The sequence below is a fragment of the Ranitomeya variabilis genome, chromosome 1, assembly GCF_051348905.1.
Source record: "Ranitomeya variabilis isolate aRanVar5 chromosome 1, aRanVar5.hap1, whole genome shotgun sequence".
Taxonomy (NCBI): Eukaryota; Metazoa; Chordata; class Amphibia; order Anura; family Dendrobatidae; genus Ranitomeya; species Ranitomeya variabilis.
Window position 1 is genome coordinate 832,573,939 of NC_135232.1, and position 23,477 is coordinate 832,597,415.

The window sequence follows — 23,477 nt, forward strand, 5'->3', positions numbered from 1 at the left end:
AAACCGAGTTGGAGTGTCGTGCCGGAAGCTTGAATAGGTCCGCTGATGTATCTCTAAGAATTCACAGAGTTTTTTTCTCAAGGTGGTTTAGCGATTTTAATAAATGCCAACCCTTGTCTGCAAAAATCTTGACCCGTTTCCTGCAAGTTTCTGAAAGTGGTGCAAATAACGGGGATGTAGCTCAGTGGTAGAGCGCACGCTTTGCATGTGTGAGGCCCCGGGTTCAATCCCCAGCATCTCCATGGCCTGGGTTTACGTGCAAAGGACGCACTTCCTACAGGTGACTACTTTTCCTTCTCCTTATGTGGTTCCTGCAGTCACTCGGTGAAAGAATTACTTGTCAGTGCTCCATCCCACTAGGAGACTTTTGGGGATGTAGCTCAGTGGTAGAGCGCATGCTTCGCATGTATGAGGTCCTGGGTTCAACCCCCAGCATCTCCAAACTTTTCCTAATATGGCTAGAAAGCTTTAGCAAACACACTCACGCTTAGTAGTGTCGTCAAGACTCGCAAGGAATCTTTGACGCTTAAACTGGCTTCTTTGCCAGGTCACATAGCAGGACGAGGCTTTTTGCCGCTGCAGATTCTAAAGACTGCATGCAACCTAAGGCAAGGGCAACACTTTACCACCCAGTAAAATGTTTTCAATGGGAACTGGACTTTCAACAAACTTTGCACAAATCAATAGCACAGGCAAATATAGGAAACTTTCTCTAGCCTGATTAAAGTGGGAAATGTGCAATAGCTTTGCATTAAGGACAAGCTTCAGAGTCTCTACTTGGTATCATCCTAAAACCGAGTTGGAGTGTCGTGCCGGAAGCTTGAATAGGTCCCCTGATGTATCTCTAAGAATTCACAGAGTTTTTTTCTCAAGGTGGTTCAGCGATTTGAAAAAAAGCCAACCCTTGTCTGCAAAAATCTTGACCCGTTTCCTGCAAGTTTCTGAAAGTGGTGCAAATAACGGGGATGTAGCTCAGTGGTAGAGCGCACGCTTTGCATGTGTGAGGCCCCGGGTTCAATCCCCGGCATCTCCATGGCCTGGGTTTACGTGCAAAGGACGCACTTCCTACAGGTGACTACTTTTCCTTCTCCTTATGTGGTTCCTGCAGTCACTCGGTGAAAGAATTACTTGTCAGTGCTCCATCCCACTAGGAGACTTTTGGAGATGTAGCTCAGTGGTAGAGTGCATGCTTTGCATGTATGAGGTCCTGGGTTCAACCCCCAGCATCTCCAAACTTTCCCTAATGTGGCTAGAAAGCTTTAGCAAACACTCACGCTTAGTAGTGTCGTCAAGACTCGCAAGGAATATTTGACGCTTAAACTGGCTTCTTTGCCAGGTCACATAGCAGGATGAGGCTTTTTGCCGTGGCAGATTCTAAAGACTGCATGCAACCTAAGGCAAGGGCAACACGTTACCACCCAGTAAAATGTTTTCAATGGGAACTGGACTTTCAACAAACTTTGCACAAATCAATAGCACAGGCAAATATAGGAAACTTTCTCTAGCCTGATTAAAGTGGGAAATGTGCAATAGCTTTGCATTAAAGACAAGCTTCAGAGTCTCTACTTGTTATCATCAGAAAACCGAGTTGGAGTGTCGTGCCGGAAGCTTGAATAGGTCAGCTGATGTATCTCTAAGAATTCACAGAGTTTTTTTCTCAAGGTGGTTCAGCGATTTGAATAAATGCCAACCCTTGTCTGCAAAAATCTTGACCCGTTTCCTGCAAGTTTCTGAAAGTGGTGCAAATAACTGGGATGTAGCTCAGTGGTAGAGCGCACGCTTTGCATGTTTGAGGCCCCGGGTTCAATCCCCGGCATCTCGATGGCCTGGGTTTACGTGCAAAGGACGCACTTCCTACAGGTGACTACTTTTCCTTCTCCTTATGTGGTTCCTGCAGTCACTCGGTGAAAGAATTACTTGTCAGTGCTCCATCCCACTAGGAGACTTTTGGGGATGTAGCTCAGTGGTAGAGCGCATGCTTCGCATGTATGAGGTCCTGGGTTCAACCCCCAGCATCTCCAAACTTTTCCTAATATGGCTAGAAAGCTTTAGCAAACACACTCACGCTTAGTAGTGTCGTCAAGACTCGCAAGGAATCTTTGACGCTTAAACTGGCTTCTTTGCCAGGTCACATAGCAGGACGAGGCTTTTTGCCGCGGCAGATTCTAAAGACTGCATGCAACCTAAGGCAAGGGCAACACTTTACCACCCAGTAAAATGTTTTCAATGGGAACTGGACTTTCAACAAACTTTGCACAAATCAATAGCACAGGCAAATATAGGAAACTTTCTCTAGCCTGATTAAAGTGGGAAATGTGCAATAGCTTTGCATTAAGGACAAGCTTCAGAGTCTCTACTTGGTATCATCAGAAAACCGAGTTGGAGTGTCGTGCCGGAAGCTTGAATTGGTCAGCTGATGTATCTCTAAGAATTCACAGAGTTTTTTTCTCAAGGTGGTTCAGCGATTTGAAAAAAAGCCAACCCTTGTCTGCAAAAATCTTGACCCGTTTCCTGCAAGTTTCTGAAAGTGGTGCAAATAACGGGGATGTAGCTCAGTGGTAGAGCGCACGCTTTGCATGTGTGAGGCCCCGGGTTCAATCCCCGGCATCTCCATGGCCTGGGTTTACGTGCAAAGGACGCACTTCCTACAGGTGACTACTTTTCCTTCTCCTTATGTGGTTCCTGCAGTCACTCGGTGAAAGAATTACTTGTCAGTGCTCCATCCCACTAGGAGACTTTTGGGGATGTAGCTCAGTGGTAGAGCGCATGCTTCGCATGTATGAGGTCCTGGGTTCAACCCCCAGCATCTCCAAACTTTTCCTAATATGGCTAGAAAGCTTTAGCAAACACACTCACGCTTAGTAGTGTCGTCAAGACTCGCAAGGAATCTTTGACGCTTAAACTGGCTTCTTTGCCAGGTCACATAGCAGGACGAGGCTTTTTGCCGCTGCAGATTCTAAAGACTGCATGCAACCTAAGGCAAGGGCAACACTTTACCACCCAGTAAAATGTTTTCAATGGGAACTGGACTTTCAACAAACTTTGCACAAATCAATAGCACAGGCAAATATAGGAAACTTTCTCTAGCCTGATTAAAGTGGGAAATGTGCAATAGCTTTGCATTAAGGACAAGCTTCAGAGTCTCTACTTGGTATCATCCTAAAACCGAGTTGGAGTGTCGTGCCGGAAGCTTGAATAGGTCCCCTGATGTATCTCTAAGAATTCACAGAGTTTTTTTCTCAAGGTGGTTCAGCGATTTGAAAAAAAGCCAACCCTTGTCTGCAAAAATCTTGACCCGTTTCCTGCAAGTTTCTGAAAGTGGTGCAAATAACGGGGATGTAGCTCAGTGGTAGAGCGCACGCTTTGCATGTGTGAGGCCCCGGGTTCAATCCCCGGCATCTCCATGGCCTGGGTTTACGTGCAAAGGACGCACTTCCTACAGGTGACTACTTTTCCTTCTCCTTATGTGGTTCCTGCAGTCACTCGGTGAAAGAATTACTTGTCAGTGCTCCATCCCACTAGGAGACTTTTGGAGATGTAGCTCAGTGGTAGAGTGCATGCTTTGCATGTATGAGGTCCTGGGTTCAACCCCCAGCATCTCCAAACTTTCCCTAATGTGGCTAGAAAGCTTTAGCAAACACTCACGCTTAGTAGTGTCGTCAAGACTCGCAAGGAATATTTGACGCTTAAACTGGCTTCTTTGCCAGGTCACATAGCAGGATGAGGCTTTTTGCCGTGGCAGATTCTAAAGACTGCATGCAACCTAAGGCAAGGGCAACACGTTACCACCCAGTAAAATGTTTTCAATGGGAACTGGACTTTCAACAAACTTTGCACAAATCAATAGCACAGGCAAATATAGGAAACTTTCTCTAGCCTGATTAAAGTGGGAAATGTGCAATAGCTTTGCATTAAAGACAAGCTTCAGAGTCTCTACTTGTTATCATCAGAAAACCGAGTTGGAGTGTCGTGCCGGAAGCTTGAATAGGTCAGCTGATGTATCTCTAAGAATTCACAGAGTTTTTTTCTCAAGGTGGTTCAGCGATTTGAATAAATGCCAACCCTTGTCTGCAAAAATCTTGACCCGTTTCCTGCAAGTTTCTGAAAGTGGTGCAAATAACTGGGATGTAGCTCAGTGGTAGAGCGCACGCTTTGCATGTTTGAGGCCCCGGGTTCAATCCCCGGCATCTCGATGGCCTGGGTTTACGTGCAAAGGACGCACTTCCTACAGGTGACTACTTTTCCTTCTCCTTATGTGGTTCCTGCAGTCACTCGGTGAAAGAATTACTTGTCAGTGCTCCATCCCACTAGGAGACTTTTGGGGATGTAGCTCAGTGGTAGAGCGCATGCTTCGCATGTATGAGGTCCTGGGTTCAACCCCCAGCATCTCCAAACTTTTCCTAATATGGCTAGAAAGCTTTAGCAAACACACTCACGCTTAGTAGTGTCGTCAAGACTCGCAAGGAATCTTTGACGCTTAAACTGGCTTCTTTGCCAGGTCACATAGCAGGACGAGGCTTTTTGCCGCGGCAGATTCTAAAGACTGCATGCAACCTAAGGCAAGGGCAACACTTTACCACCCAGTAAAATGTTTTCAATGGGAACTGGACTTTCAACAAACTTTGCACAAATCAATAGCACAGGCAAATATAGGAAACTTTCTCTAGCCTGATTAAAGTGGGAAATGTGCAATAGCTTTGCATTAAGGACAAGCTTCAGAGTCTCTACTTGGTATCATCAGAAAACCGAGTTGGAGTGTCGTGCCGGAAGCTTGAATTGGTCAGCTGATGTATCTCTAAGAATTCACAGAGTTTTTTTCTCAAGGTGGTTCAGCGATTTGAAAAAAAGCCAACCCTTGTCTGCAAAAATCTTGACCCGTTTCCTGCAAGTTTCTGAAAGTGGTGCAAATAACGGGGATGTAGCTCAGTGGTAGAGCGCACGCTTTGCATGTGTGAGGCCCCGGGTTCAATCCCCGGCATCTCCATGGCCTGGGTTTACGTGCAAAGGACGCACTTCCTACAGGTGACTACTTTTCCTTCTCCTTATGTGGTTCCTGCAGTCACTCGGTGAAAGAATTACTTGTCAGTGCTCCATCCCACTGGGAGACTTTTGAGGATGTAGCTCAGTGGTAGAGCGCATGCTTCGCATGTATGAGGTCCTGGGTTCAACCCCCAGCATCTCCAAACTTTTCCTAATATGGCTAGAAAGCTTTAGCAAACACACTCACGCTTAGTAGTGTCGTCAAGACTCGCAAGGAATCTTTGACGCTTAAACTGGCTTCTTTGCCAGGTCACATAGCAGGACGAGGCTTTTTGTCGCAGCAGATTCTAAAGACTGCATGCAACCTAAGGCAAGGGCAACACTTTACCACCCAGTAAAATGTTTTCAATGGGAACTGGACTTTCAACAAACTTTGCACAAATCAATAGCACAGGCAAATATAGGAAACTTTCTCTAGCCTGATTAAAGTGGGAAATGTGCAATAGCTTTGCATTAAGGACAAGCTTCAGAGTCTCTACTTGGTATCATCCTAAAACCGAGTTGGAGTGTCGTGCCGGAAGCTTGAATTGGTCAGCTGATGTATCTCTAAGAATTCACAGAGTTTTTTTCTCAAGGTGGTTCAGCGATTTGAAAAAAAGCCAACCCTTGTCTGCAAAAATCTTGACCCGTTTCCTGCAAGTTTCTGAAAGTGGTGCAAATAACGGGGATGTAGCTCAGTGGTAGAGCGCACGCTTTGCATGTGTGAGGCCCCGGGTTCAATCCCCGGCATCTCCATGGCCTGGGTTTACGTGCAAAGGACGCACTTCCTACAGGTGACTACTTTTCCTTCTCCTTATGTGGTTCCTGCAGTCACTCGGTGAAAGAATTACTTGTCAGTGCTCCATCCCACTGGGAGACTTTTGAGGATGTAGCTCAGTGGTAGAGCGCATGCTTCGCATGTATGAGGTCCTGGGTTCAACCCCCAGCATCTCCAAACTTTTCCTAATATGGCTAGAAAGCTTTAGCAAACACACTCACGCTTAGTAGTGTCGTCAAGACTCGCAAGGAATCTTTGACGCTTAAACTGGCTTCTTTGCCAGGTCACATAGCAGGACGAGGCTTTTTGTCGCAGCAGATTCTAAAGACTGCATGCAACCTAAGGCAAGGGCAACACTTTACCACCCAGTAAAATGTTTTCAATGGGAACTGGACTTTCAACAAACTTTGCACAAATCAATAGCACAGGCAAATATAGGAAACTTTCTCTAGCCTGATTAAAGTGGGAAATGTGCAATAGCTTTGCATTAAGGACAAGCTTCAGAGTCTCTACTTGGTATCATCCTAAAACCGAGTTGGAGTGTCGTGCCGGAAGCTTGAATAGGACAGCTGATGTATCTCTAAGAATTCACAGAGTTTTTTTCTCAAGGTGGTTCAGCGATTTGAATAAATGCCAACCCTTGTCTGCAAAAATCTTGACCCGTTTCCTGCAAGTTTCTGAAAGTGGTGCAAATAACGGGGATGTAGCTCAGTGGTAGAGCGCACGCTTTGCATGTGTGAGGCCCCGGGTTCAATCCCCAGCATCTCCATGGCCTGGGTTTACGTGCAAAGGACGCACTTCCTACAGGTGACTACTTTTCCTTCTCCTTATGTGGTTCCTGCAGTCACTCGTTGAAAGAATTACTTGTCAGTGCTCCATCCCACTAGGAGACTTTTGGGGATGTAGCTCAGTGGTAGAGCGCATGCTTCGCATGTATGAGGTCCTGGGTTCAACCCCCAGCATCTCCAAACTTTTCCTAATATGGCTAGAAAGCTTTAGCAAACACACTCACGCTTAGTAGTGTCGTCAAGACTCGCAAGGAATCTTTGACGCTTAAACTGGCTTCTTTGCCAGGTCACATAGCAGGACGAGGCTTTTTGCCGCGGCAGATTCTAAAGACTGCATGCAACCTAAGGCAAGGGCAACACTTTACCACCCAGTAAAATGTTTTCAATGGGAACTGGACTTTCAACAAACTTTGCACAAATCAATAGCACAGGCAAATATAGGAAACTTTCTCTAGCCTGATTAAAGTGGGAAATGTGCAATAGCTTTGCATTAAGGACAAGCTTCAGAGTCTCTACTTGGTATCATCAGAAAACCGAGTTGGAGTGTCGTGCCGGAAGCTTGAATTGGTCAGCTGATGTATCTCTAAGAATTCACAGAGTTTTTTTCTCAAGGTGGTTCAGCGATTTGAAAAAAAGCCAACCCTTGTCTGCAAAAATCTTGACCCGTTTCCTGCAAGTTTCTGAAAGTGGTGCAAATAACGGGGATGTAGCTCAGTGGTAGAGCGCACGCTTTGCATGTGTGAGGCCCCGGGTTCAATCCCCAGCATCTCCATGGCCTGGGTTTACGTGCAAAGGACGCACTTCCTACAGGTGACTACTTTTCCTTCTCCTTATGTGGTTCCTGCAGTCACTCGGTGAAAGAATTACTTGTCAGTGCTCCATCCCACTAGGAGACTTTTGGGGATGTAGCTCAGTGGTAGAGCGCATGCTTCGCATGTATGAGGTCCTGGGTTCAACCCCCAGCATCTCCAAACTTTTCCTAATATGGCTAGAAAGCTTTAGCAAACACACTCACGCTTAGTAGTGTCGTAAAGACTCGCCAGAAATCTTTGACGCTTAAACTGGCTTCTTTGCCAGGTCACATAGCAGGACGAGGCTTTTTGCCGCGACAGATTCTAAAGACTGCATGCAACCTAAGGCAAGGGCAACACTTTACCACCCAGTAAAATGTTTTCAATGGGAACTGGACTTTCAACAAACTTTGCACAAATCAATAGCACAGGCAAATATAGGAAACTTTCTCTAGCCTGATTAAAGTGGGAAATGTGCAATAGCTTTGCATTAAGGACAAGCTTCAGAGTCTCTACTTGGTATCATCCTAAAACCGAGTTGGAGTGTCGTGCCGGAAGCTTGAATAGGTCCGCTGATGTATCTCTAAGAATTCACAGAGTTTTTTTCTCAAGGTGGTTCAGCGATTTGAAAAAAAGCCAACCCTTGTCTGCAAAAATCTTGACCCGTTTCCTGCAAGTTTCTGAAAGTGGTGCAAATAACGGGGATGTAGCTCAGTGGTAGAGCGCACGCTTTGCATGTGTGAGGCCCCGGGTTCAATCCCCGGCATCTCCATGGCCTGGGTTTACGTGCAAAGGACGCACTTCCTACAGGTGACTACTTTTCCTTCTCCTTATGTGGTTCCTGCAGTCACTCGGTGAAAGAATTACTTGTCAGTGCTCCATCCCACTAGGAGACTTTTGGAGATGTAGCTCAGTGGTAGAGTGCATGCTTTGCATGTATGAGGTCCTGGGTTCAACCCCCAGCATCTCCAAACTTTCCCTAATATGGCTAGAAAGCTTTAGCAAACACTCACGCTTAGTAGTGTCGTCAAGACTCGCAAGGAATATTTGACGCTTAAACTGGCTTCTTTGCCAGGTCACATAGCAGGATGAGGCTTTTTGCCGTGGCAGATTCTAAAGACTGCATGCAACCTAAGGCAAGGGCAACACTTTACCACCCAGTAAAATGTTTTCAATGGGAACTGGACTTTCAACAAACTTTGCACAAATCAATAGCACAGGCAAATATAGGAAACTTTCTCTAGCCTGATTAAAGTGGGAAATGTGCAATAGCTTTGCATTAAGGACAAGCTTCAGAGTCTCTACTTGGTATCATCCTAAAACCGAGTTGGAGTGTCGTGCCGGAAGCTTGAATAGGTCCGCTGATGTATCTCTAAGAATTCACAGAGTTTTTTTCTCAAGGTGGTTTAGCGATTTGAATAAATGCCAACCCTTGTCTGCAAAAATCTTGACCCGTTTCCTGCAAGTTTCTGAAAGTGGTGCAAATAACGGGGATGTAGCTCAGTGGTAGAGCGCACGCTTTGCATGTGTGAGGCCCCGGGTTCAATCCCCAGCATCAACATGGCCTGGGTTTACGTGCAAAGGACGCACTTCCTACAGGTGACTACTTTTCCTTCTCCTTATGTGGTTCCTGCAGTCACTCGGTGAAAGAATTACTTGTCAGTGCTCCATCCCACTAGGAGACTTTTGGGGATGTAGCTCAGTGGTAGAGCGCATGCTTCGCATGTATGAGGTCCTGGGTTCAACCCCCAGCATCTCCAAACTTTTCCTAATATGGCTAGAAAGCTTTAGCAAACACACTCACGCTTAGTAGTGTCGTCAAGACTCGCAAGGAATCTTTGACGCTTAAACTGGCTTCTTTGCCAGGTCACATAGCAGGACGAGGCTTTTTGCCGCGGCAGATTCTAAAGACTGCATGCAACCTAAGGCAAGGGCAACACTTTACCACCCAGTAAAATGTTTTCAATGGGAACTGGACTTTCAACAAACTTTGCACAAATCAATAGCACAGGCAAATATAGGAAACTTTCTCTAGCCTGATTAAAGTGGGAAATGTGCAATAGCTTTGCATTAAGGACAAGCTTCAGAGTCTCTACTTGGTATCATCCTAAAACCGAGTTGGAGTGTCGTGCCGGAAGCTTGAATAGGTCCCCTGATGTATCTCTAAGAATTCACAGAGTTTTTTTCTCAAGGTGGTTCAGCGATTTGAAAAAAAGCCAACCCTTGTCTGCAAAAATCTTGACCCGTTTCCTGCAAGTTTCTGAAAGTGGTGCAAATAACGGGGATGTAGCTCAGTGGTAGAGCGCACGCTTTGCATGTGTGAGGCCCCGGGTTCAATCGCCGGCATCTCCATGGCCTGGGTTTACGTGCAAAGGACGCACTTCCTACAGGTGACTACTTTTCCTTCTCCTTATGTGGTTCCTGCAGTCACTCGGTGAAAGAATTACTTGTCAGTGCTCCATCCCACTAGGAGACTTTTGGAGATGTAGCTCAGTGGTAGAGTGCATGCTTTGCATGTATGAGGTCCTGGGTTCAACCCCCAGCATCTCCAAACTTTCCCTAATATGGCTAGAAAGCTTTAGCAAACACTCACGCTTAGTAGTGTCGTCAAGACTCGCAAGGAATATTTGACGCTTAAACTGGCTTCTTTTCCAGGTCACATAGCAGGATGAGGCTTTTTGCCGTGGCAGATTCTAAAGACTGCATGCAACCTAAGGCAAGGGCAACACTTTACCACCCAGTAAAATGTTTTCAATGGGAACTGGACTTTCAACAAACTTTGCACAAATCAATAGCACAGGCAAATATAGGAAACTTTCTCTAGCCTGATTAAAGTGGGAAATGTGCAATAGCTTTGCATTAAAGACAAGCTTCAGAGTCTCTACTTGTTATCATCAGAAAACCGAGTTGGAGTGTCGTGCCGGAAGCTTGAATAGGTCAGCTGATGTATCTCTAAGAATTCACAGAGTTTTTTTCTCAAGGTGGTTCAGCGATTTGAATAAATGCCAACCCTTGTCTGCAAAAATCTTGACCCGTTTCCTGCAAGTTTCTGAAAGTGGTGCAAATAACTGGGATGTAGCTCAGTGGTAGAGCGCACGCTTTGCATGTTTGAGGCCCCGGGTTCAATCCCCGGCATCTCGATGGCCTGGGTTTACGTGCAAAGGACGCACTTCCTACAGGTGACTACTTTTCCTTCTCCTTATGTGGTTCCTGCAGTCACTCGGTGAAAGAATTACTTGTCAGTGCTCCATCCCACTAGGAGACTTTTGGGGATGTAGCTCAGTGGTAGAGCGCATGCTTCGCATGTATGAGGTCCTGGGTTCAACCCCCAGCATCTCCAAACTTTTCCTAATATGGCTAGAAAGCTTTAGCAAACACACTCACGCTTAGTAGTGTCGTCAAGACTCGCAAGGAATCTTTGACGCTTAAACTGGCTTCTTTGCCAGGTCACATAGCAGGACGAGGCTTTTTGCCGCGGCAGATTCTAAAGACTGCATGCAACCTAAGGCAAGGGCAACACTTTACCACCCAGTAAAATGTTTTCAATGGGAACTGGACTTTCAACAAACTTTGCACAAATCAATAGCACAGGCAAATATAGGAAACTTTCTCTAGCCTGATTAAAGTGGGAAATGTGCAATAGCTTTGCATTAAGGACAAGCTTCAGAGTCTCTACTTGGTATCATCAGAAAACCGAGTTGGAGTGTCGTGCCGGAAGCTTGAATTGGTCAGCTGATGTATCTCTAAGAATTCACAGAGTTTTTTTCTCAAGGTGGTTCAGCGATTTGAAAAAAAGCCAACCCTTGTCTGCAAAAATCTTGACCCGTTTCCTGCAAGTTTCTGAAAGTGGTGCAAATAACGGGGATGTAGCTCAGTGGTAGAGCGCACGCTTTGCATGTGTGAGGCCCCGGGTTCAATCCCCGGCATCTCCATGGCCTGGGTTTACGTGCAAAGGACGCACTTCCTACAGGTGACTACTTTTCCTTCTCCTTATGTGGTTCCTGCAGTCACTCGGTGAAAGAATTACTTGTCAGTGCTCCATCCCACTGGGAGACTTTTGAGGATGTAGCTCAGTGGTAGAGCGCATGCTTCGCATGTATGAGGTCCTGGGTTCAACCCCCAGCATCTCCAAACTTTTCCTAATATGGCTAGAAAGCTTTAGCAAACACACTCACGCTTAGTAGTGTCGTCAAGACTCGCAAGGAATCTTTGACGCTTAAACTGGCTTCTTTGCCAGGTCACATAGCAGGACGAGGCTTTTTGTCGCAGCAGATTCTAAAGACTGCATGCAACCTAAGGCAAGGGCAACACTTTACCACCCAGTAAAATGTTTTCAATGGGAACTGGACTTTCAACAAACTTTGCACAAATCAATAGCACAGGCAAATATAGGAAACTTTCTCTAGCCTGATTAAAGTGGGAAATGTGCAATAGCTTTGCATTAAGGACAAGCTTCAGAGTCTCTACTTGGTATCATCCTAAAACCGAGTTGGAGTGTCGTGCCGGAAGCTTGAATAGGACAGCTGATGTATCTCTAAGAATTCACAGAGTTTTTTTCTCAAGGTGGTTCAGCGATTTGAATAAATGCCAACCCTTGTCTGCAAAAATCTTGACCCGTTTCCTGCAAGTTTCTGAAAGTGGTGCAAATAACGGGGATGTAGCTCAGTGGTAGAGCGCACGCTTTGCATGTGTGAGGCCCCGGGTTCAATCCCCAGCATCTCCATGGCCTGGGTTTACGTGCAAAGGACGCACTTCCTACAAGTGACTACTTTTCCTTCTCCTTATGTGGTTCCTGCAGTCACTCGTTGAAAGAATTACTTGTCAGTGCTCCATCCCACTAGAAGACTTTTGGGGATGTAGCTCAGTGGTAGAGCGCACGCTTCGCATGTATGAGGTCCTGGGTTCAACCCCCAGCATCTCCAAACTTTTCCTAATATGGCTAGAAAGCTTTAGCAAACACACTCACGCTTAGTAGTGTCGTCAAGACTCGCAAGGAATCTTTGACGCTTAAACTGGCTTCTTTGCCAGGTCACATAGCAGGACGAGGCTTTTTGCCGCGGCAGATTCTAAAGACTGCATGCAACCTAAGGCAAGGGCAACACTTTACCACCCAGTAAAATGTTTTCAATGGGAACTGGACTTTCAACAAACTTTGCACAAATCAATAGCACAGGCAAATATAGGAAACTTTCTCTAGCCTGATTAAAGTGGGAAATGTGCAATAGCTTTGCATTAAGGACAAGCTTCAGAGTCTCTACTTGGTATCATCAGAAAACCGAGTTGGAGTGTCGTGCCGGAAGCTTGAATTGGTCAGCTGATGTATCTCTAAGAATTCACAGAGTTTTTTTCTCAAGGTGGTTCAGCGATTTGAAAAAAAGCCAACCCTTGTCTGCAAAAATCTTGACCCGTTTCCTGCAAGTTTCTGAAAGTGGTGCAAATAACGGGGATGTAGCTCAGTGGTAGAGCGCACGCTTTGCATGTGTGAGGCCCCGGGTTCAATCCCCGGCATCTCCATGGCCTGGGTTTACGTGCAAAGGACGCACTTCCTACAGGTGACTACTTTTCCTTCTCCTTATGTGGTTCCTGCAGTCACTCGGTGAAAGAATTACTTGTCAGTGCTCCATCCCACTAGGAGACTTTTGGGGATGTAGCTCAGTGGTAGAGCGCATGCTTCGCATGTATGAGGTCCTGGGTTCAACCCCCAGCATCTCCAAACTTTTCCTAATATGGCTAGAAAGCTTTAGCAAACACACTCACGCTTAGTAGTGTCGTCAAGACTCGCAAGGAATCTTTGACGCTTAAACTGGCTTCTTTGCCAGGTCACATAGCAGGACGAGGCTTTTTGCCGCGGCAGATTCTAAAGACTGCATGCAACCTAAGGCAAGGGCAACACTTTACCACCCAGTAAAATGTTTTCAATGGGAACTGGACTTTCAACAAACTTTGCACAAATCAATAGCACAGGCAAATATAGGAAACTTTCTCTAGCCTGATTAAAGTGGGAAATGTGCAATAGCTTTGCATTAAGGACAAGCTTCAGAGCCTCTACTTGGTATCATCAGAAAACCGAGTTGGAGTGTCGTGCCGGAAGCTTGAATTGGTCAGCTGATGTATCTCTAAGAATTCACAGAGTTTTTTTCTCAAGGTGGTTCAGCGATTTGAAAAAAAGCCAACCCTTGTCTGCAAAAATCTTGACCCGTTTCCTGCAAGTTTCTGAAAGTGGTGCAAATAACGGGGATGTAGCTCAGTGGTAGAGCGCACGCTTTGCATGTGTGAGGCCCCGGGTTCAATCCCCAGCATCTCCATGGCCTGGGTTTACGTGCAAAGGACGCACTTCCTACAGGTGACTACTTTTCCTTCTCCTTATGTGGTTCCTGCAGTCACTCGGTGAAAGAATTACTTGTCAGTGCTCCATCCCACTAGGAGACTTTTGGGGATGTAGCTCAGTGGTAGAGCGCATGCTTCGCATGTATGAGGTCCTGGGTTCAACCCCCAGCATCTCCAAACTTTTCCTAATATGGCTAGAAAGCTTTAGCAAACACACTCACGCTTAGTAGTGTCGTCAAGACTCGCCAGAAATCTTTGACGCTTAAACTGGCTTCTTTGCCAGGTCACATAGCAGGACGAGGCTTTTTGCCGCGACAGATTCTAAAGACTGCATGCAACCTAAGGCAAGGGCAACACTTTACCACCCAGTAAAATGTTTTCAATGGGAACTGGACTTTCAACAAACTTTGCACAAATCAATAGCACAGGCAAATATAGGAAACTTTCTCTAGCCTGATTAAAGTGGGAAATGTGCAATAGCTTTGCATTAAGGACAAGCTTCAGAGTCTCTACTTGGTATCATCCTAAAACCGAGTTGGAGTGTCGTGCCGGAAGCTTGAATAGGTCCGCTGATGTATCTCTAAGAATTCACAGAGTTTTTTTCTCAAGGTGGTTCAGCGATTTGAAAAAAAGCCAACCCTTGTCTGCAAAAATCTTGACCCGTTTCCTGCAAGTTTCTGAAAGTGGTGCAAATAACGGGGATGTAGCTCAGTGGTAGAGCGCACGCTTTGCATGTGTGAGGCCCCGGGTTCAATCCCCGGCATCTCCATGACCTGGGTTTACGTGCAAAGGACGCACTTCCTACAGGTGACTACTTTTCCTTCTCCTTATGTGGTTCCTGCAGTCACTCGGTGAAAGAATTACTTGTCAGTGCTCCATCCCACTAGGAGACTTTTGGAGATGTAGCTCAGTGGTAGAGTGCATGCTTTGCATGTATGAGGTCCTGGGTTCAACCCCCAGCATCTCCAAACTTTCCCTAATATGGCTAGAAAGCTTTAGCAAACACTCACGCTTAGTAGTGTCGTCAAGACTCGCCAGAAATCTTTGACGCTTAAACTGGCTTCTTTGCCAGGTCACATAGCAGGACGAGGCTTTTTGCCGCGACAGATTCTAAAGACTGCATGCAACCTAAGGAAAGGGCAACACTTTACCACCCAGTAAAATGTTTTCAATGGGAACTGGACTTTCATCAAACTTTGCACAAATCAATAGCACAGGCAAATATAGGAAACTTTCTCTAGCCTGATTAAAGTGGGAAATGTGCAATAGCTTTGCATTAAGGACAAGCTTCAGAGTCTCTACTTGGTATCATCAGAAAACCGAGTTGGAGTGTCGTGCCGGAAGCTTGAATAGGTCAGCTGATGTATCTCTAAGAATTCACAGAGTTTTTTTCTCAAGGTGGTTCAGCGATTTGAATAAATGCCAACTCTTGTCTGCAAAAATCTTGACCCGTTTCCTGCAAGTTTCTGAAAGTGGTGCAAATAACGGGGATGTAGCTCAGTGGTAGAGCGCACCCTTTTCATGTGTGAGGCCCCGGGTTCAATCCCCGGCATCTCCATGGCTTGGGTTTACGTGCAAAGGTGACTACTTTTCATTCTCCTTATGTGGTTCCTGCAGTCACTCGGTGAAAGAATTACTTGTCAGTGCTCCATCCCACTGGGAGACTTTTGGGGATGTAGCTCAGTGGTAGAGCACATGCTTCGCATGTATGAGGTCCTGGGTTCAACCCCCAGCATCTCCAAACTTTTCCTAATATGGCTAGAAAGCTTTAGCAAACACACTCACACTTAGTAGTGTCGTCAAGACTCGCAAGGAATCTTTGACGCTTAAACTGGCTTCTTTGCCAGGTCAAATAGCAGGATGAGGCTTTTTGCCTCGGCAGATTCTAAAGACTGCATGCAACCTAAGGCAAGGGCAACACTTTACCACCCAGTAAAATGTTTTCAATGGGAACTGGACTTTCAACAAACTTTGCACAAATCAATAGCACAGGCAAATATAGGAAACTTTCTCTAGCCTGATTAAAGTGGGAAATGTGCAATAGCTTTGCATTAAGGACAAGCTTCAGAGTCTCTACTTGGTATCATCAGAAAACCGAGTTGGAGTGTCGTGCCGGAAGCTTGAATAGGTCAGCTGATGTATCTCTAAGAATTCACAGAGTTTTTTTCTCAAGGTGGTTCAGCGATTTGACTAAATGCCAACCCTTGTCTGCAAAAATCTTGACCCGTTTCCTGCAAGTTTCTGAAACTGGTGCAAATATCGGGGATGTAGCTCAGTGGTAGAGTGCACGCTTTGCATGTGTGAGGCCCCGGGTTCAATCCCCGGCATCTCCATGGCCTGGGTTTACGTGCAAAGGACGCACTTCCTACAGGTGACTACTTTTCCTTCTCCTTATGTGGTTCCTGCAGTCACTCGTTGAAAGAATTACTTTGCAGTGCTCCATCCCACTGGGAGACTTTTGGGGATGTAGCTCAGTGGTAGAGCGCATGCTTCGCATGTATGAGGTCCTGGGTTCAACCCCCAGCATCTCCAAACTTTTCCTAATATGGCTAGAAAGCTTTAGCAAACACACTCACGCTTAGTAGTGTCGTCAAGACTCGCAAGGAATCTTTGACGCTTAAACTGGCTTCTTTGCCAGGTCACATAGCAGGACGAGGCTTTTTGTCGCAGCAGATTCTAAAGACTGCATGCAACCTAAGGCAAGGGCAACACTTTACCACCCAGTAAAATGTTTTCAATGGGAACTGGACTTTCAACAAACTTTGCACAAATCAATAGCACAGGCAAATATAGGAAACTTTCTCTAGCCTGATTAAAGTGGGAAATGTGCAATAGCTTTGCATTAAGGACAAGCTTCAGAGTCTCTACTTGGTATCATCCTAAAACCGAGTTGGAGTGTCGTGCCGGAAGCTTGAATAGGTCCGCTGATGTATCTCTAAGAATTCACAGAGTTTTTTTCTCAAGGTGGTTCAGCGATTTGAATAAATGCCAACCCTTGTCTGCAAAAATCTTGACCCGTTTCCTGCAAGTTTCTGAAAGTGGTGCAAATAACGGGGATGTAGCTCAGTGGTAGAGCGCACGCTTTGCATGTGTGAGGCCCCGGGTTCAATCCCCAGCATCTCCATGCCCTGGGTTTACGTGCAAAGGACGCACTTCCTACAGGTGACTACTTTTCCTTCTCCTTATGTGGTTCCTGCAGTCACTCGGTGAAAGAATTACTTGTCAGTGCTCCATCCCACTAGGAGACTTTTGGGGATGTAGCTCAGTGGTAGAGCGCATGCTTCGCATGTATGAGGTCCTGGGTTCAACCCCCAGCATCTCCAAACTTTTCCTAATATGGCTAGAAAGCTTTAGCAAACACACTCACGCTTAGTAGTGTCGTCAAGACTCGCCAGAAATCTTTGACGCTTAAACTGGCTTCTTTGCCAGGTCACATAGCAGGACGAGGCTTTTTGCCGCGACAGATTCTAAAGACTGCATGCAACCTAAGGCAAGGGCAACACTTTACCACCCAGTAAAATGTTTTCAATGGGAACTGGACTTTCAACAAACTTTGCACAAATCAATAGCACAGGCAAATATAGGAAACTTTCTCTAGCCTGATTAAAGTGGGAAATGTGCAATAGCTTTGCATTAAGGACAAGCTTCAGAGTCTCTACTTGGTATCATCAGAAAACCGAGTTGGAGTGTCGTGCCGGAAGCTTGAATAGGTCAGCTGATGTATCTCTAAGAATTCACAGAGTTTTTTTCTCAAGGTGGTTCAGCGATTTGAATAAATGCCAACCCTTGTCTGCAAAAATCTTGACCCGTTTCCTGCAAGTTTCTGAAAGTGGTGCAAATAACGGGGATGTAGCTCAGTGGTAGAGTGCACCCTTTTCATGTGTGAGGCCCCGGGTTCAATCCCCGGCATCTCCATGGCTTGGGTTTACGTGCAAAGGTGACTACTTTTCCTTCTCCTTATGTGGTTCCTGCAGTCACTCGGTGAAAGAATTACTTGTCAGTGCTCCATCCCACTGGGAGACTTTTGGGGATGTAGCTCAGTGGTAGAGCGCATGCTTCGCATGTATGAGGTCCTGGGTTCAACCCCCAGCATCTCCAAACTTTTCCTAATATGGCTAGAAAGCTTTAGCAAACACACTCACGCTTAGTAGTGTCGTCAAGACTCGCAAGGAATCTTTGACGCTTAAACTGGCTTCTTTGCCAGGTCACATAGCAGGATGAGGCTTTTTGCCTCGGCAGATTCTAAAGACTGCATGCAACCTAAGGCAAGGGCAACACTTTACCACCCAGTAAAATGTTTTCAATGGGAACTGGACTTTCAACAAACTTTGCACAAATCAATAGCACAGGCAAATATAGGAAACTTTCTCTAGCCTGATTAAAGTGGGAAATGTGCAATAGCTTTGCATTAAGGACAAGCTTCAGAGTCTCTACTTGGTATCATCAGAAAACTGAGTTGGAGTGTCGTGCCGGAAGCTTGAATAGGTCAGCTGATGTATCTCTAAGAATTCACAGAGTTTTTTTCTCAAGGTGGTTCAGCGATTTGACTAAATGCCAACCCTTGTCTGCAAAAATCTTGACCCGTTTCCTGCAAGTTTCTGAAAGTGGTGCAAATATCGGGGATGTAGCTCAGTGGTAGAGCGCACGCTTTGCATGTGTGAGGCCCCGGGTTCAATCCCTGGCATCTCCATGGCCTGGGTTTACGTGCAAAGGACGCACTTCCTACAGGTGACTACTTTTCCTTCTCCTTATGTGGTTCCTGCAGTCACTCGTTGAAAGAATTACTTGTCAGTGCTCCATCCCACTAGGAGACTTTTGGGGATGTAGCTCAGTGGTAGAGCGCATGCTTCGCATGTATGAGGTCCTGGGTTCAACCCCCAGCATCTCCAAACTTTTCCTAATATGGCTAGAAAGCTTTAGCAAACACACTCACGCTTAGTAGTGTCGTCAAGACTCGCAAGGAATCTTTGACGCTTAAACTGGCTTCTTTGCCAGGTCACATAGCAGGACGAGGCTTTTTGCTGCGGCAGATTCTAAAGACTGCATGCAACCTAAGGCAAGGGCAACACTTTACCACCCAGTAAAATGTTTTCAATGGGAACTGGACTTTCAACAAACTTTGCACAAATCAATAGCACAGGCAAATATAGGAAACTTTCTCTAGCCTGATTAAAGTGGGAAATGTGCAATAGCTTTGCATTAAGGACAAGCTTCAGAGTCTCTACTTGGTATCATCAGAAAACCGAGTTGGAGTGTCGTGCCAGATGCTTGAATAGGTCAGCTGATGTATCTCTAAGAATTCACAGAGTTTTTTTCTCAAGGTGGTTCAGCGATTTGACTAAATGCCAACCCTTGTCTGCAAAAATCTTGACCCGTTTCCTGCAAGTTTCTGAAAGTGGTGCAAATAACGGGGATGTAGCTCAGTGGTAGAGCACACGCTTTGCATGTGGGAGGCCCCAGGTTCAATCCCCGGCATCTCCATGGCCTGGGTTTACGTGCAGAGGACGCACTTCCTACAGGTGACTACTTTTCCTTCTCCTTATGTGGTTCCTGCAGTCACTCGTTGAAAGAATTACTTGTCAGTGCTCCATCCCACTAGGAGACTTTTGGGGATGTAGCTCAGTGGTAGAGCGCATGCTTCGCATGTATGAGGTCCTGGGTTCAACCCCCAGCATCTCCAAACTTTTCCTAATATGGCTAGAAAGCTTTAGCAAACACACTCATGCTTAGTAGTGTCGTCAAGACTCGGAAGGAATCTTTGACGCTTAAACTGGCTTCTTTGCCAGGTCACATAGCAGGACGAGGCTTTTTGCCGCGGCAGATTCTAAAGACTGCATGCAACCTAAGGCAAGGGCAACCTAAGGCAAGGGCAACACTTTACCACCCAGTAAAATGTTTTCAATGGGAACTGGACTTTCAACAAACTTTGCTCAAATCAATAGCACAGGCAAATATAGGAAACTTTCTCTAGCCTGATTAAAGTGGGAAATGTGCAATAGCTTTGCATTAAGGACAAGCTTCAGAGTCTCTACTTGGTATCATCAGAAAACCGAGTTGGAGTGTCGTGCCGGAAGCTTGAATTGGTCAGCTGATGTATCTCTAAGAATTCACAGAGTTTTTTTCTCAAGGTGGTTCAGCGATTTGAAAAAAAGCCAACCCTTGTCTGCAAAAATCTTGACCCGTTTCCTGCAAGTTTCTGAAAGTGGTGCAAATAACGGGGATGTAGCTCAGTGGTAGAGCGCACGCTTTGCATGTGTGAGGCCCCGGGTTCAATCCCCGGCATCTCAATGGCCTGGGTTTACGTGCAAAGGACGCACTTCCTACAGGTGACTACTTTTCCTTCTCCTTATGTGGTTCCTGCAGTCACTCGGTGAAAGAATTACTTGTCAGTGCTCCATCCCACTAGGAGACTTTTGGGGATGTAGCTCAGTGGTAGAGCGCATGCTTCGCATGTATGAGGTCCTGGGTTCAACCCCCAGCATCTCCAAACTTTTCCTAATATGGCTAGAAAGCTTTAGCAAACACACTCACGCTTAGTAGTGTCGTCAAGACTCGCAAGGAATCTTTGACGCTTAAACTGGCTTCTTTGCCAGGTCACATAGCAGGACGAGGCTTTTTGCCGCGGCAGATTCTAAAGACTGCATGCAACCTAAGGCAAGGGCAACACTTTATCACCCAGTAAAATGTTTTCAATGGGAACTGGACTTTCAACAAACTTTGCACAAATCAATAGCACAGGCAAATATAGGAAACTTTCTCTAGCCTGATTAAAGTGGGAAATGTGCAATAGCTTTGCATTAAGGACAAGCTTCAGAGTCTCTACTTGGTATCATCAGAAAACCGAGTTGGAGTGTCGTGCCGGAAGCTTGAATTGGTCAGCTGATGTATCTCTAAGAATTCACAGAGTTTTTTCTCAAGGTGGTTCAGCGATTTGAAAAAAAGCCAACCCTTGTCTGCAAAAATCTTGACCCGTTTCCTGCAAGTTTCTGAAAGTGGTGCAAATAACGGGGATGTAGCTCAGTGGTAGAGCGCACGCTTTGCATGTGTGAGGCCCCGGGTTCAATCCCCAGCATCTCCATGGCCTGGGTTTACGTGCAAAGGACGCACTTCCTACAGGTGACTACTTTTCCTTCTCCTTATGTGGTTCCTGCAGTCACTCGGTGAAAGAATTACTTGTCAGTGCTCCATCCCACTAGGAGACTTTTGGGGATGTAGCTCAGTGGTAGAGCGCATGCTTCGCATGTATGAGGTCCTGGGTTCAACCCCCAGCATCTCCAAACTTTTCCTAATATGGCTAGAAAGCTTTAGCAAACACACTCACGCTTAGTAGTGTCGTCAAGACTCGCAAGGAATCTTTGACGCTTAAACTGGCTTCTTTGCCAGGTCACATAGCAGGACGAGGCTTTTTGCCGCGACAGATTCTAAAGACTGCATGCAACCTAAGGCAAGGGCAACACTTTACCACCCAGTAAAATGTTTTCAATGGGAACTGGACTTTCAACAAACTTTGCACAAATCAATAGCACAGGCAAATATAGGAAACTTTCTCTAGCCTGATTAAAGTGGGAAATGTGCAATAGCTTTGCATTAAGGACAAGCTTCAGAGTCTCTACTTGGTATCATCAGAAAACCGAGTTGGAGTGTCGTGCCGGAAGCTTGAATAGGTCAGCTGATGTATCTCTAAGAATTCACAGAGTTTTTTTCTCAAGGTGGTTCAGCGATTTGAATAAATGCCAACTCTTGTCTGCAAAAATCTTGACCCGTTTCCTGCAAGTTTCTGAAAGTGGTGCAAATAACGGGGATGTAGCTCAGTGGTAGAGCGCACCCTTTTCATGTGTGAGGCCCCGGGTTCAATCCCCGGCATCTCCATGGCTTGGGTTTACGTGCAAAGGTGACTACTTTTCCTTCTCCTTATGTGGTTCCTGCAGTCACTCGGTGAAAGAATTACTTGTCAGTGCTCCATCCCACTGGGAGACTTTTGAGGATGTAGCTCAGTGGTAGAGCGCATGCTTCGCATGTATGAGGTCCTGGGTTCAACCCCCAGCATCTCCAAACTTTTCCTAATATGGCTAGAAAGCTTTAGCAAACACACTCACGCTTAGTAGTGTCGTCAAGACTCGCAAGGAATCTTTGACGCTTAAACTGGCTTCTTTGCCAGGTCACATAGCAGGACGAGGCTTTTTGCTGCGGCAGATTCTAAAGACTGCATGCAACCTAAGGCAAGGGCAACACTTTACCACCCAGTAAAATGTTTTCAATGGGAACTGGACTTTCAACAAACTTTGCACAAATCAATAGCACAGGCAAATATAGGAAACTTTCTCTAGCCTGATTAAAGTGGGAAATGTGCAATAGCTTTGCATTAAGGACAAGCTTCAGAGTCTCTACTTGGTATCATCAGAAAACCGAGTTGGAGTGTCGTGCCAGATGCTTGAATAGGTCAGCTGATGTATCTCTAAGAATTCACAGAGTTTTTTTCTCAAGGTGGTTCAGCGATTTGACTAAATGCCAACCCTTGTCTGCAAAAATCTTGACCCGTTTCCTGCAAGTTTCTGAAAGTGGTGCAAATAACGGGGATGTAGCTCAGTGGTAGAGCACACGCTTTGCATGTGGGAGGCCCCAGGTTCAATCCCCGGCATCTCCATGGCCTGGGTTTACGTGCAGAGGACGCACTTCCTACAGGTGACTACTTTTCCTTCTCCTTATGTGGTTCCTGCAGTCACTCGTTGAAAGAATTACTTGTCAGTGCTCCATCCCACTAGGAGACTTTTGGGGATGTAGCTCAGTGGTAGAGCGCATGCTTCGCATGTATGAGGTCCTGGGTTCAACCCCCAGCATCTCCAAACTTTTCCTAATATGGCTAGAAAGCTTTAGCAAACACACTCATGCTTAGTAGTGTCGTCAAGACTCGGAAGGAATCTTTGACGCTTAAACTGGCTTCTTTGCCAGGTCACATAGCAGGACGAGGCTTTTTGCCGCGGCAGATTCTAAAGACTGCATGCAACCTAAGGCAAGGGCAACCTAAGGCAAGGGCAACACTTTACCACCCAGTAAAATGTTTTCAATGGGAACTGGACTTTCAACAAACTTTGCTCAAATCAATAGCACAGGCAAATATAGGAAACTTTCTCTAGCCTGATTAAAGTGGGAAATGTGCAATAGCTTTGCATTAAGGACAAGCTTCAGAGTCTCTACTTGGTATCATCAGAAAACCGAGTTGGAGTGTCGTGCCGGAAGCTTGAATTGGTCAGCTGATGTATCTCTAAGAATTCACAGAGTTTTTTTCTCAAGGTGGTTCAGCGATTTGAAAAAAAGCCAACCCTTGTCTGCAAAAATCTTGACCCGTTTCCTGCAAGTTTCTGAAAGTGGTGCAAATAACGGGGATGTAGCTCAGTGGTAGAGCGCACGCTTTGCATGTGTGAGGCCCCGGGTTCAATCCCCGGCATCTCAATGGCCTGGGTTTACGTGCAAAGGACGCACTTCCTACAGGTGACTACTTTTCCTTCTCCTTATGTGGTTCCTGCAGTCACTCGGTGAAAGAATTACTTGTCAGTGCTCCATCCCACTAGGAGACTTTTGGGGATGTAGCTCAGTGGTAGAGCGCATGCTTCGCATGTATGAGGTCCTGGGTTCAACCCCCAGCATCTCCAAACTTTTCCTAATATGGCTAGAAAGCTTTAGCAAACACACTCACGCTTAGTAGTGTCGTCAAGACTCGCAAGGAATCTTTGACGCTTAAACTGGCTTCTTTGCCAGGTCACATAGCAGGACGAG

General features: G+C 46.0%; 54 non-coding genes across 54 annotated transcripts; all 54 read left to right on the forward strand.

Annotated features, from left to right (window-relative positions):
* Window positions 1–170: 170 nt before the first annotated feature.
* TRNAA-UGC (transfer RNA alanine (anticodon UGC)) lies at window positions 171–242 on the forward strand. The gene has a single exon. It is a non-coding gene; the product is annotated as a tRNA-Ala (tRNA).
* Window positions 243–369: 127 nt separating this feature from the next.
* TRNAA-CGC (transfer RNA alanine (anticodon CGC)) lies at window positions 370–441 on the forward strand. The gene has a single exon. It is a non-coding gene; the product is annotated as a tRNA-Ala (tRNA).
* A 520-nt stretch (window positions 442–961) lies between these two features.
* TRNAA-UGC (transfer RNA alanine (anticodon UGC)) lies at window positions 962–1,033 on the forward strand. Its single transcript has one exon. It is a non-coding gene; the product is annotated as a tRNA-Ala (tRNA).
* A 127-nt stretch (window positions 1,034–1,160) lies between these two features.
* TRNAA-UGC (transfer RNA alanine (anticodon UGC)) lies at window positions 1,161–1,232 on the forward strand. The gene has a single exon. It is a non-coding gene; the product is annotated as a tRNA-Ala (tRNA).
* Window positions 1,233–1,949: 717 nt separating this feature from the next.
* TRNAA-CGC (transfer RNA alanine (anticodon CGC)) lies at window positions 1,950–2,021 on the forward strand. Its single transcript has one exon. It is a non-coding gene; the product is annotated as a tRNA-Ala (tRNA).
* A 520-nt stretch (window positions 2,022–2,541) lies between these two features.
* TRNAA-UGC (transfer RNA alanine (anticodon UGC)) lies at window positions 2,542–2,613 on the forward strand. The gene has a single exon. It is a non-coding gene; the product is annotated as a tRNA-Ala (tRNA).
* A 127-nt stretch (window positions 2,614–2,740) lies between these two features.
* On the forward strand, window positions 2,741–2,812 carry TRNAA-CGC (transfer RNA alanine (anticodon CGC)). The gene has a single exon. It is a non-coding gene; the product is annotated as a tRNA-Ala (tRNA).
* A 520-nt stretch (window positions 2,813–3,332) lies between these two features.
* TRNAA-UGC (transfer RNA alanine (anticodon UGC)) lies at window positions 3,333–3,404 on the forward strand. Its single transcript has one exon. It is a non-coding gene; the product is annotated as a tRNA-Ala (tRNA).
* Window positions 3,405–3,531: 127 nt separating this feature from the next.
* Window positions 3,532–3,603, forward strand: TRNAA-UGC (transfer RNA alanine (anticodon UGC)). Its single transcript has one exon. It is a non-coding gene; the product is annotated as a tRNA-Ala (tRNA).
* A 717-nt stretch (window positions 3,604–4,320) lies between these two features.
* TRNAA-CGC (transfer RNA alanine (anticodon CGC)) lies at window positions 4,321–4,392 on the forward strand. Its single transcript has one exon. It is a non-coding gene; the product is annotated as a tRNA-Ala (tRNA).
* Window positions 4,393–4,912: 520 nt separating this feature from the next.
* Window positions 4,913–4,984, forward strand: TRNAA-UGC (transfer RNA alanine (anticodon UGC)). The gene has a single exon. It is a non-coding gene; the product is annotated as a tRNA-Ala (tRNA).
* Window positions 4,985–5,111: 127 nt separating this feature from the next.
* Window positions 5,112–5,183, forward strand: TRNAA-CGC (transfer RNA alanine (anticodon CGC)). Its single transcript has one exon. It is a non-coding gene; the product is annotated as a tRNA-Ala (tRNA).
* Window positions 5,184–5,703: 520 nt separating this feature from the next.
* On the forward strand, window positions 5,704–5,775 carry TRNAA-UGC (transfer RNA alanine (anticodon UGC)). The gene has a single exon. It is a non-coding gene; the product is annotated as a tRNA-Ala (tRNA).
* Window positions 5,776–5,902: 127 nt separating this feature from the next.
* Window positions 5,903–5,974, forward strand: TRNAA-CGC (transfer RNA alanine (anticodon CGC)). The gene has a single exon. It is a non-coding gene; the product is annotated as a tRNA-Ala (tRNA).
* A 520-nt stretch (window positions 5,975–6,494) lies between these two features.
* TRNAA-UGC (transfer RNA alanine (anticodon UGC)) lies at window positions 6,495–6,566 on the forward strand. The gene has a single exon. It is a non-coding gene; the product is annotated as a tRNA-Ala (tRNA).
* A 127-nt stretch (window positions 6,567–6,693) lies between these two features.
* Window positions 6,694–6,765, forward strand: TRNAA-CGC (transfer RNA alanine (anticodon CGC)). Its single transcript has one exon. It is a non-coding gene; the product is annotated as a tRNA-Ala (tRNA).
* Window positions 6,766–7,285: 520 nt separating this feature from the next.
* TRNAA-UGC (transfer RNA alanine (anticodon UGC)) lies at window positions 7,286–7,357 on the forward strand. Its single transcript has one exon. It is a non-coding gene; the product is annotated as a tRNA-Ala (tRNA).
* Window positions 7,358–7,484: 127 nt separating this feature from the next.
* On the forward strand, window positions 7,485–7,556 carry TRNAA-CGC (transfer RNA alanine (anticodon CGC)). The gene has a single exon. It is a non-coding gene; the product is annotated as a tRNA-Ala (tRNA).
* A 520-nt stretch (window positions 7,557–8,076) lies between these two features.
* On the forward strand, window positions 8,077–8,148 carry TRNAA-UGC (transfer RNA alanine (anticodon UGC)). The gene has a single exon. It is a non-coding gene; the product is annotated as a tRNA-Ala (tRNA).
* A 127-nt stretch (window positions 8,149–8,275) lies between these two features.
* TRNAA-UGC (transfer RNA alanine (anticodon UGC)) lies at window positions 8,276–8,347 on the forward strand. Its single transcript has one exon. It is a non-coding gene; the product is annotated as a tRNA-Ala (tRNA).
* Window positions 8,348–9,064: 717 nt separating this feature from the next.
* TRNAA-CGC (transfer RNA alanine (anticodon CGC)) lies at window positions 9,065–9,136 on the forward strand. Its single transcript has one exon. It is a non-coding gene; the product is annotated as a tRNA-Ala (tRNA).
* A 520-nt stretch (window positions 9,137–9,656) lies between these two features.
* On the forward strand, window positions 9,657–9,728 carry TRNAA-UGC (transfer RNA alanine (anticodon UGC)). The gene has a single exon. It is a non-coding gene; the product is annotated as a tRNA-Ala (tRNA).
* Window positions 9,729–9,855: 127 nt separating this feature from the next.
* Window positions 9,856–9,927, forward strand: TRNAA-UGC (transfer RNA alanine (anticodon UGC)). Its single transcript has one exon. It is a non-coding gene; the product is annotated as a tRNA-Ala (tRNA).
* Window positions 9,928–10,644: 717 nt separating this feature from the next.
* Window positions 10,645–10,716, forward strand: TRNAA-CGC (transfer RNA alanine (anticodon CGC)). Its single transcript has one exon. It is a non-coding gene; the product is annotated as a tRNA-Ala (tRNA).
* Window positions 10,717–11,236: 520 nt separating this feature from the next.
* Window positions 11,237–11,308, forward strand: TRNAA-UGC (transfer RNA alanine (anticodon UGC)). The gene has a single exon. It is a non-coding gene; the product is annotated as a tRNA-Ala (tRNA).
* A 127-nt stretch (window positions 11,309–11,435) lies between these two features.
* TRNAA-CGC (transfer RNA alanine (anticodon CGC)) lies at window positions 11,436–11,507 on the forward strand. The gene has a single exon. It is a non-coding gene; the product is annotated as a tRNA-Ala (tRNA).
* A 520-nt stretch (window positions 11,508–12,027) lies between these two features.
* On the forward strand, window positions 12,028–12,099 carry TRNAA-UGC (transfer RNA alanine (anticodon UGC)). The gene has a single exon. It is a non-coding gene; the product is annotated as a tRNA-Ala (tRNA).
* Window positions 12,100–12,226: 127 nt separating this feature from the next.
* TRNAA-CGC (transfer RNA alanine (anticodon CGC)) lies at window positions 12,227–12,298 on the forward strand. Its single transcript has one exon. It is a non-coding gene; the product is annotated as a tRNA-Ala (tRNA).
* A 520-nt stretch (window positions 12,299–12,818) lies between these two features.
* TRNAA-UGC (transfer RNA alanine (anticodon UGC)) lies at window positions 12,819–12,890 on the forward strand. Its single transcript has one exon. It is a non-coding gene; the product is annotated as a tRNA-Ala (tRNA).
* Window positions 12,891–13,017: 127 nt separating this feature from the next.
* TRNAA-CGC (transfer RNA alanine (anticodon CGC)) lies at window positions 13,018–13,089 on the forward strand. The gene has a single exon. It is a non-coding gene; the product is annotated as a tRNA-Ala (tRNA).
* Window positions 13,090–13,609: 520 nt separating this feature from the next.
* TRNAA-UGC (transfer RNA alanine (anticodon UGC)) lies at window positions 13,610–13,681 on the forward strand. Its single transcript has one exon. It is a non-coding gene; the product is annotated as a tRNA-Ala (tRNA).
* Window positions 13,682–13,808: 127 nt separating this feature from the next.
* TRNAA-CGC (transfer RNA alanine (anticodon CGC)) lies at window positions 13,809–13,880 on the forward strand. Its single transcript has one exon. It is a non-coding gene; the product is annotated as a tRNA-Ala (tRNA).
* A 520-nt stretch (window positions 13,881–14,400) lies between these two features.
* Window positions 14,401–14,472, forward strand: TRNAA-UGC (transfer RNA alanine (anticodon UGC)). The gene has a single exon. It is a non-coding gene; the product is annotated as a tRNA-Ala (tRNA).
* A 127-nt stretch (window positions 14,473–14,599) lies between these two features.
* Window positions 14,600–14,671, forward strand: TRNAA-UGC (transfer RNA alanine (anticodon UGC)). The gene has a single exon. It is a non-coding gene; the product is annotated as a tRNA-Ala (tRNA).
* A 518-nt stretch (window positions 14,672–15,189) lies between these two features.
* Window positions 15,190–15,261, forward strand: TRNAE-UUC (transfer RNA glutamic acid (anticodon UUC)). The gene has a single exon. It is a non-coding gene; the product is annotated as a tRNA-Glu (tRNA).
* A 111-nt stretch (window positions 15,262–15,372) lies between these two features.
* TRNAA-CGC (transfer RNA alanine (anticodon CGC)) lies at window positions 15,373–15,444 on the forward strand. The gene has a single exon. It is a non-coding gene; the product is annotated as a tRNA-Ala (tRNA).
* A 520-nt stretch (window positions 15,445–15,964) lies between these two features.
* Window positions 15,965–16,036, forward strand: TRNAA-UGC (transfer RNA alanine (anticodon UGC)). Its single transcript has one exon. It is a non-coding gene; the product is annotated as a tRNA-Ala (tRNA).
* A 127-nt stretch (window positions 16,037–16,163) lies between these two features.
* Window positions 16,164–16,235, forward strand: TRNAA-CGC (transfer RNA alanine (anticodon CGC)). Its single transcript has one exon. It is a non-coding gene; the product is annotated as a tRNA-Ala (tRNA).
* Window positions 16,236–16,755: 520 nt separating this feature from the next.
* TRNAA-UGC (transfer RNA alanine (anticodon UGC)) lies at window positions 16,756–16,827 on the forward strand. Its single transcript has one exon. It is a non-coding gene; the product is annotated as a tRNA-Ala (tRNA).
* Window positions 16,828–16,954: 127 nt separating this feature from the next.
* TRNAA-CGC (transfer RNA alanine (anticodon CGC)) lies at window positions 16,955–17,026 on the forward strand. Its single transcript has one exon. It is a non-coding gene; the product is annotated as a tRNA-Ala (tRNA).
* Window positions 17,027–17,546: 520 nt separating this feature from the next.
* Window positions 17,547–17,618, forward strand: TRNAE-UUC (transfer RNA glutamic acid (anticodon UUC)). The gene has a single exon. It is a non-coding gene; the product is annotated as a tRNA-Glu (tRNA).
* A 111-nt stretch (window positions 17,619–17,729) lies between these two features.
* TRNAA-CGC (transfer RNA alanine (anticodon CGC)) lies at window positions 17,730–17,801 on the forward strand. The gene has a single exon. It is a non-coding gene; the product is annotated as a tRNA-Ala (tRNA).
* Window positions 17,802–18,321: 520 nt separating this feature from the next.
* Window positions 18,322–18,393, forward strand: TRNAA-UGC (transfer RNA alanine (anticodon UGC)). The gene has a single exon. It is a non-coding gene; the product is annotated as a tRNA-Ala (tRNA).
* A 127-nt stretch (window positions 18,394–18,520) lies between these two features.
* Window positions 18,521–18,592, forward strand: TRNAA-CGC (transfer RNA alanine (anticodon CGC)). The gene has a single exon. It is a non-coding gene; the product is annotated as a tRNA-Ala (tRNA).
* Window positions 18,593–19,311: 719 nt separating this feature from the next.
* TRNAA-CGC (transfer RNA alanine (anticodon CGC)) lies at window positions 19,312–19,383 on the forward strand. The gene has a single exon. It is a non-coding gene; the product is annotated as a tRNA-Ala (tRNA).
* Window positions 19,384–19,919: 536 nt separating this feature from the next.
* Window positions 19,920–19,991, forward strand: TRNAA-UGC (transfer RNA alanine (anticodon UGC)). The gene has a single exon. It is a non-coding gene; the product is annotated as a tRNA-Ala (tRNA).
* A 127-nt stretch (window positions 19,992–20,118) lies between these two features.
* Window positions 20,119–20,190, forward strand: TRNAA-CGC (transfer RNA alanine (anticodon CGC)). Its single transcript has one exon. It is a non-coding gene; the product is annotated as a tRNA-Ala (tRNA).
* A 519-nt stretch (window positions 20,191–20,709) lies between these two features.
* On the forward strand, window positions 20,710–20,781 carry TRNAA-UGC (transfer RNA alanine (anticodon UGC)). Its single transcript has one exon. It is a non-coding gene; the product is annotated as a tRNA-Ala (tRNA).
* A 127-nt stretch (window positions 20,782–20,908) lies between these two features.
* On the forward strand, window positions 20,909–20,980 carry TRNAA-CGC (transfer RNA alanine (anticodon CGC)). The gene has a single exon. It is a non-coding gene; the product is annotated as a tRNA-Ala (tRNA).
* A 520-nt stretch (window positions 20,981–21,500) lies between these two features.
* TRNAE-UUC (transfer RNA glutamic acid (anticodon UUC)) lies at window positions 21,501–21,572 on the forward strand. Its single transcript has one exon. It is a non-coding gene; the product is annotated as a tRNA-Glu (tRNA).
* A 111-nt stretch (window positions 21,573–21,683) lies between these two features.
* TRNAA-CGC (transfer RNA alanine (anticodon CGC)) lies at window positions 21,684–21,755 on the forward strand. Its single transcript has one exon. It is a non-coding gene; the product is annotated as a tRNA-Ala (tRNA).
* Window positions 21,756–22,474: 719 nt separating this feature from the next.
* TRNAA-CGC (transfer RNA alanine (anticodon CGC)) lies at window positions 22,475–22,546 on the forward strand. The gene has a single exon. It is a non-coding gene; the product is annotated as a tRNA-Ala (tRNA).
* Window positions 22,547–23,082: 536 nt separating this feature from the next.
* Window positions 23,083–23,154, forward strand: TRNAA-UGC (transfer RNA alanine (anticodon UGC)). Its single transcript has one exon. It is a non-coding gene; the product is annotated as a tRNA-Ala (tRNA).
* A 127-nt stretch (window positions 23,155–23,281) lies between these two features.
* On the forward strand, window positions 23,282–23,353 carry TRNAA-CGC (transfer RNA alanine (anticodon CGC)). Its single transcript has one exon. It is a non-coding gene; the product is annotated as a tRNA-Ala (tRNA).
* The last annotated feature ends 124 nt before the right edge of the window (window positions 23,354–23,477 follow it).